This window comes from Plectropomus leopardus, chromosome 4 (genome assembly GCF_008729295.1).
Source record: "Plectropomus leopardus isolate mb chromosome 4, YSFRI_Pleo_2.0, whole genome shotgun sequence".
Taxonomy (NCBI): Eukaryota; Metazoa; Chordata; class Actinopteri; order Perciformes; family Serranidae; genus Plectropomus; species Plectropomus leopardus.
In genome coordinates this window covers 23,889,497-23,909,750 of record NC_056466.1, presented here as the reverse complement: position 1 = coordinate 23,909,750, position 20,254 = coordinate 23,889,497, and the positions used below count along the sequence as shown (strand labels likewise).

Genomic DNA, 20,254 nt, shown 5'->3' with positions numbered 1-20,254 from the left:
CACACACACACACACACACACACACACAGCCCCATTACATAAACCAGTGATTTACAACACAAGTTAGAAAGAAGAGCAACACCCTTTTCTGAGACGATAAGACACCCCCTTTCCTGTCTCTTTGTATAAAACACTCACTCATTCACTCTCTCACACACCCCACACACATACACACACACAGGGTCAATCATGCCTCTTAAAGTGGAAACATAAGGAGAGGAACTGGAGAACTGCTTGGGTCACTGAGGTTGATTGAGACACCGGACAATACTTCACCTCCCAGGCCTCAGAATGGGGGAAACGTTACCTCTTTCAGCTACTTTAAAAATGTTAGTGAACTACATGTCCAAGGTTGAAGCACAATAACTCAGAAGCAACAGTGAGGAATCTGTCTTCATTTAACACAAAAGATATATCTTAAAAAGCCTTGACCCGAGAGCAGGCATATGGTGTTGAATTCAGATGAATGCACATTTGCCTGAGGAGAGGAAATCAAGGCCAGCAGGACTGCAAATCATTCGGCCTGAAGCAGCAATATTTTTCTCCAAAGGCCTCGGCACACAAAGTCATTCCTGAAACAATGAGAAAACCTCAGAGAATGGCCAAAAGATGAAGACCAAACAAAGCCTGTTGCAAAGGTCCTGTTTTATTACTTCTCAGCAGAAGAACTCTGGACAAATATTTGATGAGACGATTTAGGATTTGTCAGAGAACCGAGGCCATTGCCATGGCAGCAAGTGCCATGGCAGCAGGATGTGTACGCAGATTACCTCTCCTCTAAAGACAGAGTTGAATCGTAAAGCAAAGTGTATTGCACCTCAGTCTGTAAAGCAAGACCATTAGCATTAGCAATTGCACTTGAAATAAACATGCATATTGTTTTCTCGTAAAGTATTTTGAGACATTTTGAAAAGTGTGATTGTCTATTTTCAGCTACAACAAGATCCAACATACTCATTCATTAAAGCCAAAAAAAAAAAAAATGTTTTACGTAATCTTAACATTTAAAAAATTTAAAATCCATAAATCTCAGTGTCCAATGGATTGGGTGCTGGACCAAAGAAACATATTATTTTATTAAATTTCTACTTACAACACAACCTTACACATTCTCTTAGTATTAAGCTTGCCTATTATTTAAGTATTATTATTGATGATATTCTCAAAGAAACTCTACTTTAAGCAATGTTTATCCAGAAGAAGACGAGGGCTGGGATGATATGTTTATTTCCCAATTTCAATCACAAGTCTTGGGTACTGATTCGATACAGCGCCACAGTATCACTATTGACCGCCACATATTGATTTTCTATCTTTTTTTACTCAATAAAATGGGTACAATATTATTTCATTGTAAAGCTGCATGCAGTGCATTGATTCCCTCAGCCTTTTGCCCCATTCTTGCTCTTTTTTTTTTTTTTTTTACATTTATCAGACAATATTTATGACAAGAATTTGCAAGATAGCGCACCCTGCAGTCCCACCACCCAACTTTCCATCGCTAGGAGACTATTTTACAGGAGATTGGACAGATGCTCAAAAGACGGACCTTCAATAGCGGCTGTAGCAAGTAAAATTTAGGCAGCGCAAGCCCAGGCGCTAGGGATCACAACAGGCTGGGTCTAAACTTTGTAACAGCAGCAACAGAAAGTTTGCTCATCCTGCAAAGAGATTGCACTGACCGTGTCTGATTTCCCATTGGAGCAGTTGAAGGTCCATATCCTCGGAACAACTGTCAATTTCTGCTTTGTTGCTTTCTGGCTTTGTTTTTCTTAAAACAGGTAAGATGTTACGTTACTCACAGATTTCCACAATAAAAGTGGGAACTTCTTTCCACCTCTGCATTTGATTGAAATTGATTCAGGCAAGAAAAATGATTAAAAATAGTAGTAAAAGAAAATATTGCAAAACTTAAGCCAATCCATTTTTTCCCACCTCAAGTATAGATAGTTAAGAAAGTGTGTGTGTGATGGGGTCACTGCCCTCAGGAGGCAGCACCATGGACGCAGGTGTTAGTTTCACTTATGTGAATCCATCAGACGTCATCACTTCACCGCTGACAAGACAAACTTGACAGCAAGTCAGCCTTCATTTTCCAGCAGCTGAGAAATTATTTCAGCTGTGGTTGTCAGGAAGACTGGTGAGATGACAAGTAGAAAGACATGAGCAAATATACTCACTTTGGAGTGTTAATTCTAATATGGACACGGCAGTGACATGTTGAAGCTTTGTTATTACACATCAGTGCACAGGATCAGTTTGTTGCAATGTGGGATGGTTTTACTGCAAAAAGATTTGGTATTAGAGAACATTTTACCTCTCCTTAAAAACAAAAGCAGCACAAATAAGACTAAACTTGACCCTAAATATTCCTACTTCATTGCCTAATCTAACAAACGATTACAGTTTACTGTCAGATAAAATGAACAGCGGATGGGAAAATTGTGGCTACATTCGCATGGTGTACAGATTTTTGTGCTGCATCCTCTGTAGAGGTGTAAGCAGAAATCAAAAACAAGTAGAAAAACTCTATAACCTGAAGGCCTAGAATGCAAACCTCAATCACGCCAAACACCCCAAGCAACAGAAAAATTGAACAAAGTGAAGTGTCTATAAGCAGCACATTCAGGGCCTGTTAACAGATAACATGGGCAAAAGAGCAACAGAACTGCAGACTTTCCCATCACTCTGTTGATTATTCAACCATGAAAGGAACCCTTTCATAGGAACACCCAGAAAACAACAGCCAGAAATAGAAACAAGCAGCGCCCAACAGCTTCTTATCGCTGCTTCGTCAATGGTAAACAAACACCTATGAAAAGACTGGCTTAAGCACTTGACTGTATCACTCCACCTTTCCCTTGGGGGTTAAAGAATGGGAGAGTAGCCATCAGACACATTAGAAATGGCAAACCTTTATGAAAAGTTAGAACAGGTGAAGGACTATTTACAGGTAACAGCTCATCTCCTATCAATGTGGCCCACATGCATAAGACCCAGCCCCCTTTCTTTTAACTGCAAGCACATGAACCTACCCCCCGCCATCAACCCACTAAGCATGCTGACACTTGAGAGGGCGGCACCTCTCTTTTGCACACAGAAAGCCATCTGAGGCCCATTCACAGCTCCCAGCTCTATTCTTCTCCAAATTAAAAGCAATCTGAAAAGGAGGGAAGAGGCCTTCTGCTTTTCCTTTAGCATGAAGCAACCAAAGCAAAAAAAGAAAACTCTTCTTTTCTCACCAACCAGAAGTTTCTAATGTAGACTGAACTTGTCTTGAATGAGACACCAAGAAAAATAAAAAATCATGCCTCAAGGACTGAAAGCAACGTGCAAGTTTATCACAGATCCATGTGCTGTCAGCTCTAGGAAATGTCACAGTCGCACAGAGACAACTAGAGTAGACAGCAGTGAGATAGCAGCCTGGATGGTGAACACAGGATCTATTATATCAGTCACAGAACACACACGGAGAAGCACACAATGAGCAAGCATTGTAAAGAAACTGCACTACAAACCTGCTGGACGGCCAATTACAGTTAAACTGCTGCCTCCGAGCCTCCCTCTTCAGTTGTGATCCACCTGCACTGCAGCGAGTCCTCTGTCTGTGCTGCGCTTTCTCTTTAACACGCCTCTCCCATTGTAGCTGAGTGCAGTGTAAAACTGTTGCTCCGGCTGCCCTCTTTCCTCCACGCTCCTCCCACAGTATCTCCCCTTTTTTCTGCCTTTAGTGCTCTCCCTTCCCCAGTAAAGCTCTGCTAAATCTGGTCCTGTGCACAGAGAAACACTGAAACAACTTATCTGCTGCAGGAGCTGCAGAGCACTAACCAGCATGCAGAGAGAGGGAGGAAGAGTGTGAAATCACTGAGTGATGGAGGTAGGGGGTAGAAGAGGGGAGAGAAGGGGGAGGGTCAAACCTGATTTAAATTCACGTACACAAGCATGCAGGACTGAGATCACAGTGTCATTTGCCCTCTGAATGCTTTCGTTATCATTTGCGAAAAAAAAAGCAAAAACATTTTCTGTAATTAAACACTTCTTGGCTTTATAGCCTCTATCTCTATTCTCACTGTCTTATCCGCCCTTGTTTTCTTTTGAGATCAAACTTTTAATTCATTTTTTTCCTCTGCTGCACTCAAGCTACATTTTCCAAAGTCCTTGGTGAGGCAAAAACAAAAGAAATGCTAGTTTCTTTCAGCAACGTCTGACAAGAGAGCCTCTACTGCTTTCCCTCCACTGAGAGGGTTCCTCCCTCCCCATTACTCCTCTAAAAGACATCCAGCACTTTCCCTGATAGCAGCTTAACAACCTCTTCATGTGAGGAATCTCACCTCCACACAAAAGAGTTTGGGGGGAGACTTTGACCAAAACAAAGAAAGAAGGGAGGGACTGGTATTTAGGAATTGGGGAATCTTGGTGAAACATCAAGACGCTGAATATTTTGTGAGGTTTTTTTGTGTGCTTGTAGAGTTTCAGAACAAGCAAGTAAGCCAAACAATGCACCGTCCTGTAAAGGAATAGCTTGAGTTTTGGGAAATAATGTATTCATTACATTGCTTTGGATAAGTCCACACTAATACATTTTTGTCTTAAAATGGTGCCATAAAAACATAAGCAGCTTCTCAACTCTGCAGCTGATTCCTTCATTACAGAAAATATTACTGAGGAAAAGCAAGACCGGAGATTTCTTTGTCTGGATGACGGGGAACTGTTACTGAAAGTATCACATGAGTATAACCCGGTCAGTGTAGTGGAAATGATAGATTGTGAGAAGCTGCAAAGCAAATATGGGGATGTTTTAGAGCAGTACCGGTAGCACTGGTTCTAGCATTGTGCTGTGTAAAAATGCCACCAGACACCACAGAGACTGGGGTACCAAAAGGATCAAAGGCAGGTATTATTTCACTGGAGAAGTTCTGATGTTACTTGGTACTGGGTTATTTTGGTCAATAACTTAGATAGTTCCAGTATGCCTTGGTACTACAATAGGAAGCCATGGCAATGGGAAACGTGATGTTACCCACAAAAAAAAGGATGAAATCATAAAGGTGTGTAGGGCCTAATGTTTAGGGTGCACGTCTTGACTAGTGAGACTCAACTGGAAAGCGAATGCAGGCGTCTCATCATTTTTAAAGGTCTCACTCAAGGTCTCAAGGGAGAGTCAGCAAGCAGTTAGCCTAGCTTAGCATGAAGAGGGAAACAGATAGCTTGTAAAAACAGTCAGGCACAAAATACCCCATAATTCAGTGAACTGTTGTTTTTACACTTTGGTTTTTGTATCAATTTTCAAAAAAAACCAAAACACTACATATCAAGTAAATCAGTGTTTTTTAGAGGTGCAGGTAGGCAGATATTTTTTACCTTTGGAGCCAGACTGGCTGTTTCCCCCCTTTTCAAGTTTTTATGCCAAGCTAAGCTAACTGCCTGCTGGCTCCAGCTTCATATTTACTGTACTGCACTGCAGAGAGGTATCAATCTTCTCATTTTACTCACAACAAGAAAGTGAGTAAATTATTTTTCCTAAATGTCTAACTCTAGAACAAGCAAACAAGCTCAGGAACACATATGCCTAGTAAAAGGTTAAATACTGCATGTTGATGAGTATTGTAGAAACTATATATACCTACGGCAGCCCACAGCTAATTAATATGCTTTGGTGTTGTCACACAGTTTTGGTTAGGTCAATTTGTTAACTGGGGTGATAATAAGAAGAGGCCGGGGGAATGACATTAAATTAGCATGTGAAAGGATCCCTCAATGCTCACACTGGTGAGGCTGTCCACACAAAGTTCAACTGAGGAAGCATCTTCGCATCTATTCTCCCCACATCCCCAAACAACTCTTAACACACAGGCTTTATGAACATCATTTCATTGTTGGGTTTCCATCTGATTATGAGAAGATTTAAATTGAAGAGGATCTTTTTCCAGGAGGCTTTATATTTCTCAGAACTGTTTTGAAGAATTTAAATAGGCATTGATGGAAATTTAACTCCCCTCATGTAAAGAAATAGTTGGTGTGTGCAATTTATGGTCAGCAAGAGCAACAAACAAATCTTAAATGAATTTTTAATTACCACTTCCTTGAAAACGCTTCCATTTAGAGGGTAAAAGCTCAGCTTTACTGCTGACTAGCACAGACACAAGGCAGACAATAATTATAGGAAGTAAAAATACATATACGACAGGAGAAGCAAGTGAGCCAGCTGAGCCTAAATCAATTCAGAATCAATTATTCAGGCTGAGAGAGTGGGATTACGGGGAGACACACTCTGGCCAAGCTACTGTATACGCAGCTGTCAATCTCTAAATGGCAGGGATTCCCTGCTCACTCTGCTTGTCTGTGTGGCGAGTGTGGTTTTGTTTGTCAAACTACGTCTAGTACGGGAGGATAAATCCCTCGTCAGGGCTGAAAGCAGTGAATCTCCCACACTGGAAACTATTTAGCTGTGGTGTGTTGAAGCTGCGCTGGAATAAACGGCATCCTCAGTGTTGTCAGAAATAATTTGTAGCTGACAGCTAATGGCTCATGTTAGCAGAAAAATCTCAAAACCTGCATAGCCCTGATGGTGTGACGTATTATATAAAAAACATTTCAAACTTGCATTTATTAAAGAACAAGCACCACATGCACTCTCACGCTGTCCCTGCAGCTCTCTCAGACTGTGCATACCTGTCCCAGAATAAACCTCGCCCTCTGGCCTCCCGCTGGATGCCTGGTCTAACATTAGCACATATTTGAGTGAAATGTGCAGGGGCCTGGCAGTCTCTGTGGGTTAAAAAGGGATGCATGTCTAGATTATTTATGAGCGGATTGCTAGTTGTAACTTTCTACAATAACCTCCTGTAAGGAGAAGAAGGAGGAAGATGGAGTGCACTTTGTAAATGGCAGAGGGTATATGCACACTGTGTGTTAATAAGTACGCATAGGTAGGTAATTATGTAGCTCAAGCGGGGCAGGATGAGCTCTAAAGTCAACATGAAGTTGTAAATCTGTGCAGGCTGTGTACATATGATTGGCGCATACCTTCATACATAATTAATTATCAAATTGTTAAGCGCTTGTCCGTCAGTATCTTTCCAAGTCAGTATCTTTCCAAGAATACATCCTTGCTATTGATATGTCTTCACGCTCAGAGGTTTAAACTCAGCACTGCTGACTTTAAACCTCTGAGCGTGAAGACACATCAATAGCAACAGATGGATTAGCTGTATTTGCATTCAAAATAAGTAATAACAGAGCAGCCGGCCTTTTTAAGGGAGGCATATGTCATTTTCCCCCAGTTGTTTTTTAGATGTATTCCCCTCTTTTATACTGACATGGTATGACAGCGTCCCATCTGGAGCTACCATTCTTGAAATTCTTTCCACTATTACAAGTGACAAATATGTTTTTCCTAATAAAAACACAACTAAGTACACATCCAGGAGCAGCAGAGAAAGCAATACCCGCAGAGCTGCAGCATCAACAAGACTAAAACAATACAATAGTTGTTTTTTTTTAATGGAACAAAATGTGCCTAAAATCAGATCAAGTGGTTAAAAAAAAAAAAAAAAAATTATCTGCTCAGAATCCAACTCTGTACATGCACAGTGAATAAACACTTCCTACTCCCTGCATACACGAGAGGATAGCGGAGCAACGTAACTGCTGATGCAAGCTCAAATCCCCTAAAAAACCCAGAGGAAGTGCAGGGATTCACCTGCAGTGGTCTATTGGCATGATTCCAGCATCGCAAATAAAGTGTGCATGTGGAGTAGAGTGAAACTAATGCCAGAGAGAAGGGTTTGTACCACAGTGACTGACTGTCCTTCTTGTATAGAAATATGAGCCATAAAGGCAAGCCAGAAAGGCTTCACGGCAGCTACAGTGGCGAATCTTGTGTGTGTTGGACTTGGTAATAAAATGCTGTAATGATTTCAGAGAGAATAGTGGAACCACATGTATTATTTATCAAACTCCTTCAGGAGTCTATGCAGTTACTTTGATCACAACTCTACATATTAACAAAATAGGAAATTCAATAAATAATTCATGACTGTAATAGTCATACTTTATAATAATGAAACCGGACAAAATGGCCCCAAGCACACAGCTTTATTAATCATCTAGATTTATTTGTCCTTGTTTATTCAAACAATTGGGGCGGCTCAAGTCCCGAGGCGACCTCTCCTCACAGTGGGGTGTGGAGACTCTTGGCCTATTTGCAGTGGGGAGCAGGGGGTTCTCTTTAACTCTCCATGTTGACTGTAACGCCATGTGACAGAGGTAAACACGGTGTTTCAGCTAATGAGTCCATGTCTGACACAAGGTCAGGAGGTGCTCATTATGGTGAGAATGCACTCTGGGTCAGGACTGCAGTTTCACCTTGCGATAGTTAGAACATGTTTGCAACTTAAACTAAGTAATCTAATTCTTAAAATAGTGATGAAGGCTGTGCTGTTTAAAACTGACCTCGCATCACACCTTTTACCCTTTTGCAAAAAAAGAAACACTGGAAGCTTCACAGCATAATAATGTCAGGTTTACCAAAAGCATGAAAGTCATGTACCTACAACAGGCTGAAAAATGTAAAAATTTCAACCTAATCGTTCGGTGCGGTCTAGAGGGAGCAGTTAAGACATAGAATCTCACACATCTGACAGGGGGGGTTCAGGCTGTGAGAGCCCCTCATCAACAGGAGGCCCGGGCTTGGAGTCTGCCTGACTCCAGTTGAGACAGCGAGGGAGAGATCCAGACAAACACAGCTCGCTGCCAAGCATCGTTACTTACAACACCCACTCCACTCCACAGCACATTTCCACTGGCGGCTGCCAGATTCAGTAATGATGATATTAGATACAAAAAACAAACCCCTTTGTGAAATAATAAAAGAAAAAAATCTCTCCTGCTGAGCAAATAAAATTAATTTGGGATGAGCTATTGGAAAGAAAAGGGTTTGGACGTTTTCAGAGTGTTTTTGTGCATTTGGACAGAATGACTAAAGGGCGCAAATATGTTGAATCATTGTGAGTAACAATGTGTAATGGTGGCTGTCAGTATGCTCTAAATTCTTAAAGTTTTGGATGTGCAGCTAATAAAATAAAGCAGACTCATGTTTTGATGGTGTATTTTTATGACAGCTATGATGACCATAGTTATGAAATTCTCCATGTGGACCCTCTATGAGCAGAGCTGAGCCACAGTAATCAGAGCAAATAATGTGTAGCGTTTGTTATCACCAGCTCCAGGGGTGTGAGCTTTCCTATTTAGCACTTGGGCCAATCAGGAACAAGATGTGTGATCCTTCATGTGTCAACTTTCTTTGACCACAAATATATTTTCTGAAAAGCACTTAACTTCTAGACAAACCTGTGCACGGGTAGGAGATCTAGAAGTGAAGTAAATGCAGCACTAGCTTGATTTGCATGATCAGACATCCTGGTCCTCCTCAGAGATCCTGAGGCAGTGCTCGCCCCATTACACGTTGTTACACGTTGTGTTACAAAAAATCTGGTTAAGTCAAGTAAAGTTACACTTGTACCCAAAATATAAATGTGATTCTATAATTTACACTGATAAAACTAGTATTTCTGCCCACAAAGGCCTTGGATGAAACTCATCTAAGGGCCCTGACACACCAAGTTGACAGCCTACAGACAGTCAATGACGGACCATCGGTGAGCATCTGTCGTCCTATTTTTCAGTGTGTCCAATTGGTGTCAGTAATGACTTGTCTGCTTTTTTGGGGGGATTTTTTGGGCCGATTCAGCAAGCTGGATTGCCGTTCAGAGTGAAATCACTCTGACTGGCAGTTCAGTTCGGGGCACAAGAAGGTAAACAGGCCGTATAAGGCCGTATAGCTTTTTAGCAGAAAACAGCTTGTAATAGTTTGTGTCATTTTGTTTGTGCTGTTGGCTGGCACACATTAAGTGTCATTAGTTCTATCAGCACCAGGTTGTGCTGTTAGTGTGCTAACTAGCATATTTAATCCATCCTTTTGGTTCTCCAGTTTCACTTTTAAATGACAAGTGCAGACAAGTTATTAGCCTTCTGGCATGGATTCATTTTGTCTCATGCAGGTGCAAAACGCACATGCTGGTTGGCTGTCGATTTTAGTCTTTGCAGTACAACTTTTTGTGACGCAGGTTCTTTCATGTCAGTTCGGGGTGTCTGGGTCTTAACATGATAAAGACAGACAACACCGAAATGATTTGGGGAATTTAAGGTTCATCACACACACAAAAATGACCATTTTCTCTTTTAAGACTGACCTGAACACTGTCAGGTCATGTCAGCCTTTAGCCACAGAGTGTTGAACTGCAACACTCCCGTCTCCTCGTCCTCCCTTTCCTGCAAGTCCATTTTCTCTCCTAGTGTCATGAGGAGGCTCTAATGAATCAGCCTATTGAGCTGGGCAGAACTGCACACAGGCTTTGACACTGCCAAAGTGTGTGTGTGTGTGTGTGTGTGTGTGTGTGTGTGTGTGTGTGTGTGTGTGTGCGCGTGCGTGCGTGCGTGCGTGTGTGTGTGCAAATGAGAAAGAGAGATTGTGTGTGTTGCGGTCCAACTTTCCCAGCCTCCCAGAACACAAAGCTGTCGTTTGTGGTCTCTCAGCACTACAAAAGCCCCACAGGCCTCCAGAGCTGAAAGTGAAAGTGTGTGTTTCTGACCGTATATGCTTACACATGAATGTTTCTGCCACGTATGTCTGCACATGTCCTGTAAATGAGAAATACACTTTTTTTTTTACATGTGTGCATGTGGTCAAGATGTGGCCACATGCAACCCGTCTGCATTTTACTGGGATGCACCAAATGATTACATCATTTGGCCCAGAACCAGTCAAACACAAACTCGACCACAAAACTGTGGCGCACAGTCAGACGGTCATAAAGCTAAAGATATACAACGGCTGCAACAAGACCAGAACTCCATCTCAGACCTTGACACAACTTCAAACGGAGGCCTACAAATCATATCAAATGTGGCTGTAAAACACAAACCAAATACAGTACACATGTAACAGACACAAACACACACTAACCAAACTCCCCCTCTGGCTGCTGTCATAACTGATGAGTCACAGAAGAGACAGCTGTTATTTATCAGGGAAACACCCAATCTGATTATAATTAAAACAGTTTGTTACTACATGTCAGTCTCGGAGAGACGGCTTTTGATTAATATCAATGCACACGGTCCCCACAAATCAACACCAAGTGTGTGGGTGTGTGTACAAAGAGGAGTTGGACAGTGTGAGCATGACCGTTTCCAGATCCATCTCTGTCTAACCATGCTGTACATGCTAAGCAAAACAAAAATACAAATTTAAACAGTTACATTCGTAATTTAAAATTTCAATGCTTGCGTAATACCTCTATAAATTTGATACAATGGACAGGTCTAATGAGAATTAAGTTGTAATAAGCTGAAGCCTTGTTATGCTAGAGGGCTGGGTTGAACATCATTAAACCATTATCCGTGTCAGATGTGCCCAGCCTTTCATGATTTACACCAAAGAATCTCCCTAAAAGTCCAAGAACAGCACGCCTTTTATTATTTCCATCCTCTATAAAAAACCCGTCACTTTGGCTGGATGCCTGAAGTTTTTTTTATGTTTCTATATCACGGCCTGTGTGCCCACCAACAGCTGCCCAACTCTTATTTTTTTTTTAAAAAAAAAAGCTAATTCAAAACCTCCTTTGTCTGCAGAATCTCCCAGTCATCTCCAAACTGACACCAGCTTAGCATGTGTGTGTTGACTTGTCTGAGTATGTGAGTGAGAGACAAAAACATGTCTAACTCGTGATACGTCTGTGGGAGGGAAGAAGAAACTGTAACTGTACACATACAATATGTGTGCACAAATCCTCAGCTGCACTCATCTTTAAGAAGTGAAGCTCAGACGTTTATCGCCATAAAATGCACCAGCAATTATTTAAATTATAGTTTAAAACCAAACTATATATTCATAAAAGAGTATCAAATAGCAGTGTACTGCCAAATAGGAATGTGCATATTTAGTCAACTAAATTTTGCTAAGTCAGTTAAACTTATTAAAATTATTATTATTTTATGTGACCACTCCCCCCCAAATGAAATGCCAGCACATTCCTCTAAGGAATGTTGTTTTCGATAAATGTTGTGTTTGTTTTTTTAAAATTGTGTTGTTTTGAAGCATAATATGTCATGTTCATATGACACAGTGCAAAGTGCCACATATTATAGCAGTATTTAAAATACAATTTGGTTATTTTAAATGTGATTAATGATTTCAAATGGCTCTTACAATATGACCATATAGATTAAATTTCACTCTTTGTTCTGAGTGTTTTCATACTAAGTTTAAAACTTTAGTGGAAATGTCAGGGAAATTAGTCATTAGGGTCATTCCTGCTGTCAAATAAAATAATGTATGAAAAACATTCAAATAGACAAGTACATGCAAATAGAAATCCAGAAAAGGTTCAGTTGAATATCAGGTATATTCAGGGTCCTCTCTGTCTGGAACTAAATGGGGTTAAATAAAGTGGACCATCAGTACTGAACGCATGTATCTTTCTGCATGTAAGTGTCATGTATACTGAAAATACATTGATATGTTGGCACAATTTATAGTATAATTAGTATTTCTGTGCTTTCTTTTCAATATGTTACATAGCAAATGTCAAGAGGTACGTCTGAAAAGCTTCATCTGTTTTTCATTTCAAAAAAAAAAAAAAAAAATCAAGATAATTTCAACTGGCAAAGGAATTTCCATCATCACACATCCCTAATGGATTTACCAAACTCTGCCGCATATGTGTGTTTACACAGAGACAGTTATGTGGGCGGCTGGTGTGTGTAGTTTGTACCGTCCGGGAGATAAGAGTAGCTGTGATGCCATCCAGATGACTGGAAAGAAGACAGCAGGCAGCCAGCATCAGCGCCAAGTCAAACCAGCATCTCAGGTCACAGAGCTGATCAGCTTCACTAAGTATTCAACATGAGAGACTGATCTGTGGAGATGGAAGCCTGGAGGGTTTCTTTCTTGCTACCGTCACTGCTTCCAAACTGCCAGGACCAATAACAAAAGGTAAGTTACTGTGAGGACGGGTAGATCACAACAAGCCACCGAACTCATATTTCTTCTGTATAAACGACATTACTAGCAGGTGCAGACATCAGCGGGGCGAGGCAGCCAGGACTGAGCTGCATGCTGAGGCATTTAACAAAGTCAGAAGAGGAGGGCAAACGGAGATGGCTGACGTCCCTTTACTGTCCTGCTGAGCAGAGGACAGCTTGTCTTACAGACTGAAAGAGACAGAGAGGAGGAGCAAATATGGAAAGTGTAAGGACTGAAAAAAAAAGAGAAGAGACGGAAGAAAGACAAACCAAGGACTAACAGAGAAAGACGATGACCAGTGGAAAGTTTGGACCGTAGCTTCCAGAAAACGGTTTAGCAATCATGTGGTTTTATATCTCTGTTCTCCTCCTACGTATTTTTACTTGGCCTCAACTTGTATTTTCAGCCTTCCTTGAAGTGCAGACACCCTCTAAACCCCTAATAACGCCTACGCCTTCCTTTTATTCCCCTCGTTGTGCCTCTGTTACCTGGTTACATGGACACCATGGCTACTCTATGTAATGCAAAGGGTTTCGCCCTTTTACTGTCTCTACCATAGACATTAGTCATGAAAGACTTGCTAACAGGGATGATAAGCTACCAAGTAAGAGAAAGAAAGGACTTGTGATGTTATTTGAGCATTATTACTTAAAGCTGCTATGAGCAATATTTTTAAGTTAACAATGGATAATATGTGTAATGTGAAAGGGGTTTCTTCCATGGACATTAAGCGGTTACCCGCAGTTATTTGAAGCATTTTAGCGTCTTTCAGCACAATGTGTTGGTTTTAAAGCCCACAACTTAACTTTTTTACCACTCTTATTGGGGTCATTTAAAAAAGTTTAAATAAACCCACTGTCTGCATGCCCAACACCCAAAGGCAGACATAGAAAGCTAATGATAGCTGGTGAACATAGTGATGGATCCTCAGGAGTTGGTAGAGACCAGAAACAGAGCTTAAAAAGAGTACTGGACTTGCATTCGCCAGCCTAACACAAAGTTGACATCACATGAATGCTAATGTTACTCCATGTCTGCTCACTGTGTATATAAGTATTTGTTTGTTTATTTACATTTATACTTTGCCCATGTCAACTTTATAATGTAATAATATGTCAATTTTGTGTTTCAAGCTTGTTGTGCTGCACACAAGTGGGCAAAAAAAATCAGTTAATGTAGCTTTAAAGAGAGAGTAAAGGCAGAAAGATCGACTCGACTATAATCTCACAACTCAGTCTCATTATTACTAGACACTGCCAACATACCAAAGGCCAACATGCTCAATTCAATTCAGTTGTGTGTATCACTTCTGAACTGTGCTATCAGTGTAGTCTAAACCAAATCACAGAAATCACTACGAAACTCATTAAGGGATTACATCAACAGCTGTTAATCCACTTTCTATTGTGGTGTAATTTATAAATGGAGCATTAGGTGCTTAGCCAGATGGCTTAGCTGTCGTTTTGCACTGTAAATGTCAAACATGTCAGAGTAAAAAAAACTGTCAGCTCCAGGAGGAATCATGCGGCAGCGTCCTTGTTGATAATTACACTGACTCAAAAAAACATCAGCTTTAGTTATAAAATCTAAAACACACTCATGTCCATTTCCATTTGAGACATGCTATCAATAAGAACAACAAAATATATGCAATATGTGTATTTTAATAAATCACAGCAGAATCAGTTTGGGTTTGGATTAGATCAGGTAGCACAGGTCAAGTGCATCAATGTATATTGATGCAAGTGCTTAATGGAGCCAATGAGAAAATTTTTATACCACTTGAAAAATCCTGTGATTCCTGCACAATATTTTCACCTTGATATTGATATTGCAGTGATATTGTAGTGTTGACTTTTTGTGTTATCCACCTGCTGCTCCGTCTGTATCCAGAGTACACTCTGTGCTCCAAGAGTGGTGCAATAAATAACCGAATGGTATACATTCTAATAACGCTCCTACTGACAGTCCAGCTCCAAAAATGGAAAATCAACACGTGGCAGCAGATGTTTTAAAAGTGGTGGACCACCACAATTAGATTAATATGTGGGAATTCCAGCTTTGTGTCTCCGAAAGACATGCAAAGTGGCCCACCAGCATCATGGCGTGTGCAATACCATTCAGCATACTGACCTAAATATAAAGCATAGTATTATCAGTGAGCAGGAGCCGCAGCAGTTATCAGAGAGACACACTAATAGAATCTTGAAAACAACTAAAGCTTTCAGCAGCTAAACCTGGTGAGGGTTCAGATGGTCCCGCACATGGATAAAGTACCCAGATATGAGGACAACTGTCGCCCCGCTCAGTCTGCAGCGATATTCTGAGAGGTATCTGACACATTATGAAACACGTCAGCGAGCAGAGCTGCATTGTTTTTTGCCGCCTGACCTCGCAAGCCCTGAACCCGACAGATCTGCCAAATTGGGACTGTGAGGATAGGAGAGATGCTCTAAGAGTATCTGACAGAGAAGGAGGGAGAGTGGGAGGGTAAGATAAGGCTGAGACAGCGAGACTGAGAGGGAAGACAGGTAAGAGACACAGACAGAGGAGGGATTCTTATGTCCCCTGGAACACATTGTTTGACAGTTGGAAATGAACATGCTGACACTACAGAGAGAACTAACACAAGAGACAAGACAGGTGGAGACAGTCAAGTACAAAGAGAAATTAGGGAGGGAAAAAGTGAAGACATAAGAGTCACACAGAGAGAACAGAGAGGCCAAAAAAAGATAACTACAAAATAAAGTAAAGCAGGCAGGGGGTGCTGAAACAAACGAGATTACCTCTGCAGAGACGTGAATTTGAATTAAGAGGGAAAGGCAGCTTTTGGCAAAAAGCAGAAATGAATCACAACAGCTGTGACCTGTGCAGTCATGTGCGGCAAAAACTATTCAATTCTCAACAGTGAAATAAACAGGTATTCTACTATGGAGCTGGTATGGTGGACTAAAAGCAAGGAACAATAGGTTCAGCTTTAAAGATGTTGAAATTAAAGACTGACAAATGAAAGTGTTAGGCAGAAGAAATGTGAATGAAAATTAAAGCTTTACTTCAGCCAGCAAAAGTGCCAGTGAAGTGTACTGAAACTGTCAAACCTTTGCAACACTGCACCTTTTTCAATGGCTACAGCTGCCACTGCCATCAGGAGGTGTTGTGGCATAGTGGCACTTGACATACCTTGCCTTCAGTAGGCAATCCAACGGTAGAAGTATTATGAACTAGCACGTGCACAGACTCTTAATGTATGTTGTGCTTAAAAGTAAAATTACTACCTTGTGGTTGTACGCTTCTGCGTACCAGTCAAGTTGATCTTTCAGTTTACATCCATGTCTGTAAACATAGATGCTCCACACACACATCTTCACCCCCGCTGCACAGAAGATCTATAAAATCAGCACAGTTTCACCAAATGTCTCCCCTTCAGTTCCTGAGTTATGATGTTGAGTAATGGCCAGGAAAGTGTTTCTGTAGAACGTTGTGATGTCACAGTGAAGTTGACCTTTTGGATAATAAATGTCATCACTTAATCATTTCAATTGTTTTGACATTTCTGTGGAATTTTGTTATAATTAGTCTATGAATCCCTGAGTTGTGGCCCAAACATGTTTTGTGAGGTCACAGTGACCTTGATCTTTGACCACCAAAATCTAGTCTTTTCTTTCAGCCCAAGTGGATGTTTCTGCCAAATTTGAGGAAATTCCCTCTAGGCAGTCTTGAGATATCAGGTTCACAGGAATGAGACAGACAACCCAAAACGTAACGCCTCCGGCCACAGCTTTCACCGGCACGGAGACATAAAATCTGTCCCCCAAAACATCACAATTACATTGCAAGTTCCACAAAAATCACCAAAACCAAATCACATACTGCACTTTTTCCCTCTTTCCATGACCTACTGACAAAATTAATGAGCCAGAAAGTTTTGGCGATCTCAGAAATATAATTGTACCATGCACCATGGAAAACAACGCGTGAGAGGTGCACCAAACAACATCCTGGTTAGTTTTCCTGAACACAAGGAGGCAAAGGAGCAAGGGAGGCATAAAAAGAGAGAAAGACCTGTCACTCTTTCCTTCACAGGATCACTTCCAGCACAGTAAAATGTCTGGCCAGAAGCAGTTTGTAAGCTTACCACAGACCAAAGTCGAAAAGAGCTCGCTATAATTCTCAATTTACCTTCTGTGTCCTTGGGAAAACCGAGGAGGAGGGCGGAGGCGTTTGGATGTCAGACCAAAACTTCAGTCAACACTACATTTCAGACTTATTTTCCATTTTATTTCCCATCAACTGTGAGTTGTTATGGCGTGAAATAATACTCAAAACTGTGCAGTGCTGTTAATGCAATCAACAGGTGTTTTAAAAGGCTTGAGCAGAAGCTGAAATGGTGCATGTGGATTTTGAAATTCTTACCTCTCAGGGGACTGCTGGAGATCACAACGCCTGGCCAACTAGGACAAAAACAAACAAATATGCATTATTACTTTTTGCATCCAAGTTTTCAGGAGGCTGTTACAGCTATCTGCTGAAACTCTGAGCCACATCGTGTGCCTGAGGTAAAGAAATCTCTCACGATTAAAGGCACACATTCATCTGCTTTAAATATTATTTATCTGTTGTGGGTTTTTTTCAAGTCTGTAATGCAAGGATACAAAACCAAAAATTTGCCAAGAATGAGTGAAATAAAAACCTGAAATTAAAAGGAAGACAGCTAACACAACAAAGCCAGAGACCTTTTCATTATCCGTGAAAACTCTGTATGCTCTGTAATTCCACATATTTGACATGCTTAAAAAATCTAATAAAAAAGAAGTTATCCATGTCTTCTTATGACTACAGATTCAAATACAAAGCAGCAGTCCTATTCTGGGATACAGCAGACTCTATAACTAACCAACTTCTTTACAAAGGCAACATTAAATGCCCGTCCTCTCTTAAAGCATTTCCGGGAGAAAAGACTCTTGAGATTACAATGTGTTTCAAGTGTTGCATTTACTTTCATTAGGCTCTCCCCGCAGCCTCTACATTACAGGAACCTCTACCATCTCTGGATGTGGCTCAATTACTGTCCATTCCCATGTGTTTGCACTGGTGAGTTCTCACGTGAGTGTAAAGGCTTCAGTGTGTGTGTTCCTCGGTCACAGTGGTCAGCAGTTTCCACTGCGGAGAGTGGTACTGTACTGGTGGCCACCCCGAGCGGCAGGCGGCCCGAGGGACTGATGGTCATCTCTGTCATCTGCACAAACACCAACTGTGTAAACACCAGGGAGCACGGCTCGCCATAGGAGAACACGAGAGCTATTGATAGTATGTGAGATGTGTTATTGCTGAAGGTGCTGCGCCTGCATTCCATTATAATGGTAATTGGTTACTGGGAATTTTGGGATTGGCCCAAAAAAAAAACCACAAAAAATATTTCAAATCTACAGGGCTGGGTATTGTTGAAAAAATTATAGTACCAGTACCCTTAACGTGATACCGATATTAGTGCAGTACTTCACTCGATACCCATCATGTGAATGGAAGCATTCAGCTGTATAAAATTCCACCACTAATCTACCCCTACCCAATGATTTTTACATGACTACATTTTCAAAGTGCTCAAGTTATTGAGATATTTATCCGCATTTTGTGCATTTATCAGATGCCACAAGCCTGTAGTATAGCCATACTTTTGAACGTTTTGTTGACATCTCAGCACGCTGAACCGCCATCTTTGTCAAATACACTGCGCTCGACTTCAGTATATCACAGACTGTATGGGTTGTAGCTGCTGCAGTGGTGGGCACAAACATGCTTGTGTTGACTGGCTACAAGCAAAACCATACAAATGGTAATATGAATACAAAAGGGATCAAATGCATTTGACTGGAAAAGGTCCAGTATTACTTAGTACTGGGTTATTTTGTTCAATATCTTAAAAGGTATTGAGTACAGACACGCAGCCCTATAAATCTATAATAGAATGACAGAAAAATGAGTCAATAGAGCAATCTGTGCAGTCACAAATGATAAGGCTCCACAGGACTCACATTAGTTTGTATTTAGCAGAAGCTAGAGCTGAATCTTGCATGAGTTTGTACAGTTAAGATTATGTAACTGTGGCCATGATGACTGGAAGTGTTAGTTACTTCTGGGAGTTGTGTGAGATGTTGGAGAGCGAGTGAAAATCCCCAGATGGCAGAGCAGTTGTGGAAACACACTTCTGTCCAGGTTGGCTGAATGAACAGGAATTGAAACCACCTGCTGAATCTGGCGCTGATGTTTTTTGTGTTAGTGGAGGTGCAGAAAATGAATTTTCCGTCAGGTGTGGAATGACAATGAGAAGTGTGAGAAGCTTGAAGCAGGACTGCATTCTTTCATAGCTCAGATCTAGCTAGCCTTATAAAAAAGCATTAAGAAGCCAGCAGTTTCAACACAGATTTGGACGACCAATTCTGCTTAGATCTCAGTTTGGTTATCTCTGCACCCACCTGCCTAGATCCAGTGGAGATGGACAGCGGTTCAAACTGATGGACGGGCACCAGGAGATGAAAAATGAATGCGTCCTCCTCAGCTGAGCTTTAATGTTAGCTAGCTCATTGCAGCTTGGTCAGCTAGCAGTAAATGCACACTTTCTTATGCACAGTGATGCAGTTTGGTGGGTGCCATGTAGAAAATAGTTCATAGATGATTTGACATGATTTTTGGACAGACACATTGCGTGGTGTGGGCGAGTGGGGGCTGGCATAGATGGCACCACAAGCAAAGTGCCATCTATTTCCATTATATTTCAGAGAAAACACATCTCTATGGCCAAGATCTCCAACACTTGCCCACTCATGACTAAACAATCTAGACTGATAAATAGCATTACAGGTAAAAGGGAAAATATGCATTTCTGATTTTGGGGTGAACTGTCCCTTTAAAATCTTTATTTCCCAGTAATCATTAAACCATCATAAACACATTGGTGTCACAGCCTGTAGTCCGGACATTAGCCCCATGACCGGGCTCAAGCCACAGTCAGCAGCATTAATAACCTCTACAAGAGTTACTAGAACAACCACAATGAATTGTGCTTCACGTCATTAACTAAGCCGGACACTGCACTTGACATACTAATTATTTTTTCCTTGGGCGAGATACAGAGAGACAAGGAAAACCAGCACAGTTACATAACAACCT

The 20,254-nt window shown here is 41.1% G+C and overlaps 1 protein-coding gene across 2 annotated transcripts in view; it reads right to left on the bottom strand.

Moving 5' to 3' along the window:
• The window catches only part of add3a (adducin 3 (gamma) a), a 116,963-nt gene that overhangs the window by 79,361 nt on the left and 17,348 nt on the right, over positions 1-20,254 (bottom strand). The window contains exon 2 of one of the 2 annotated variants that reach the window (XM_042484713.1): positions 17,501-17,538. The gene's annotated coding sequence lies outside the window, so the exon portion shown is untranslated. Of the gene's footprint in view, positions 1-3,518; positions 3,813-17,500; positions 17,539-20,254 lie in introns of those variants that run through there. The other variant, XM_042484712.1, reaches the window with a different exon arrangement.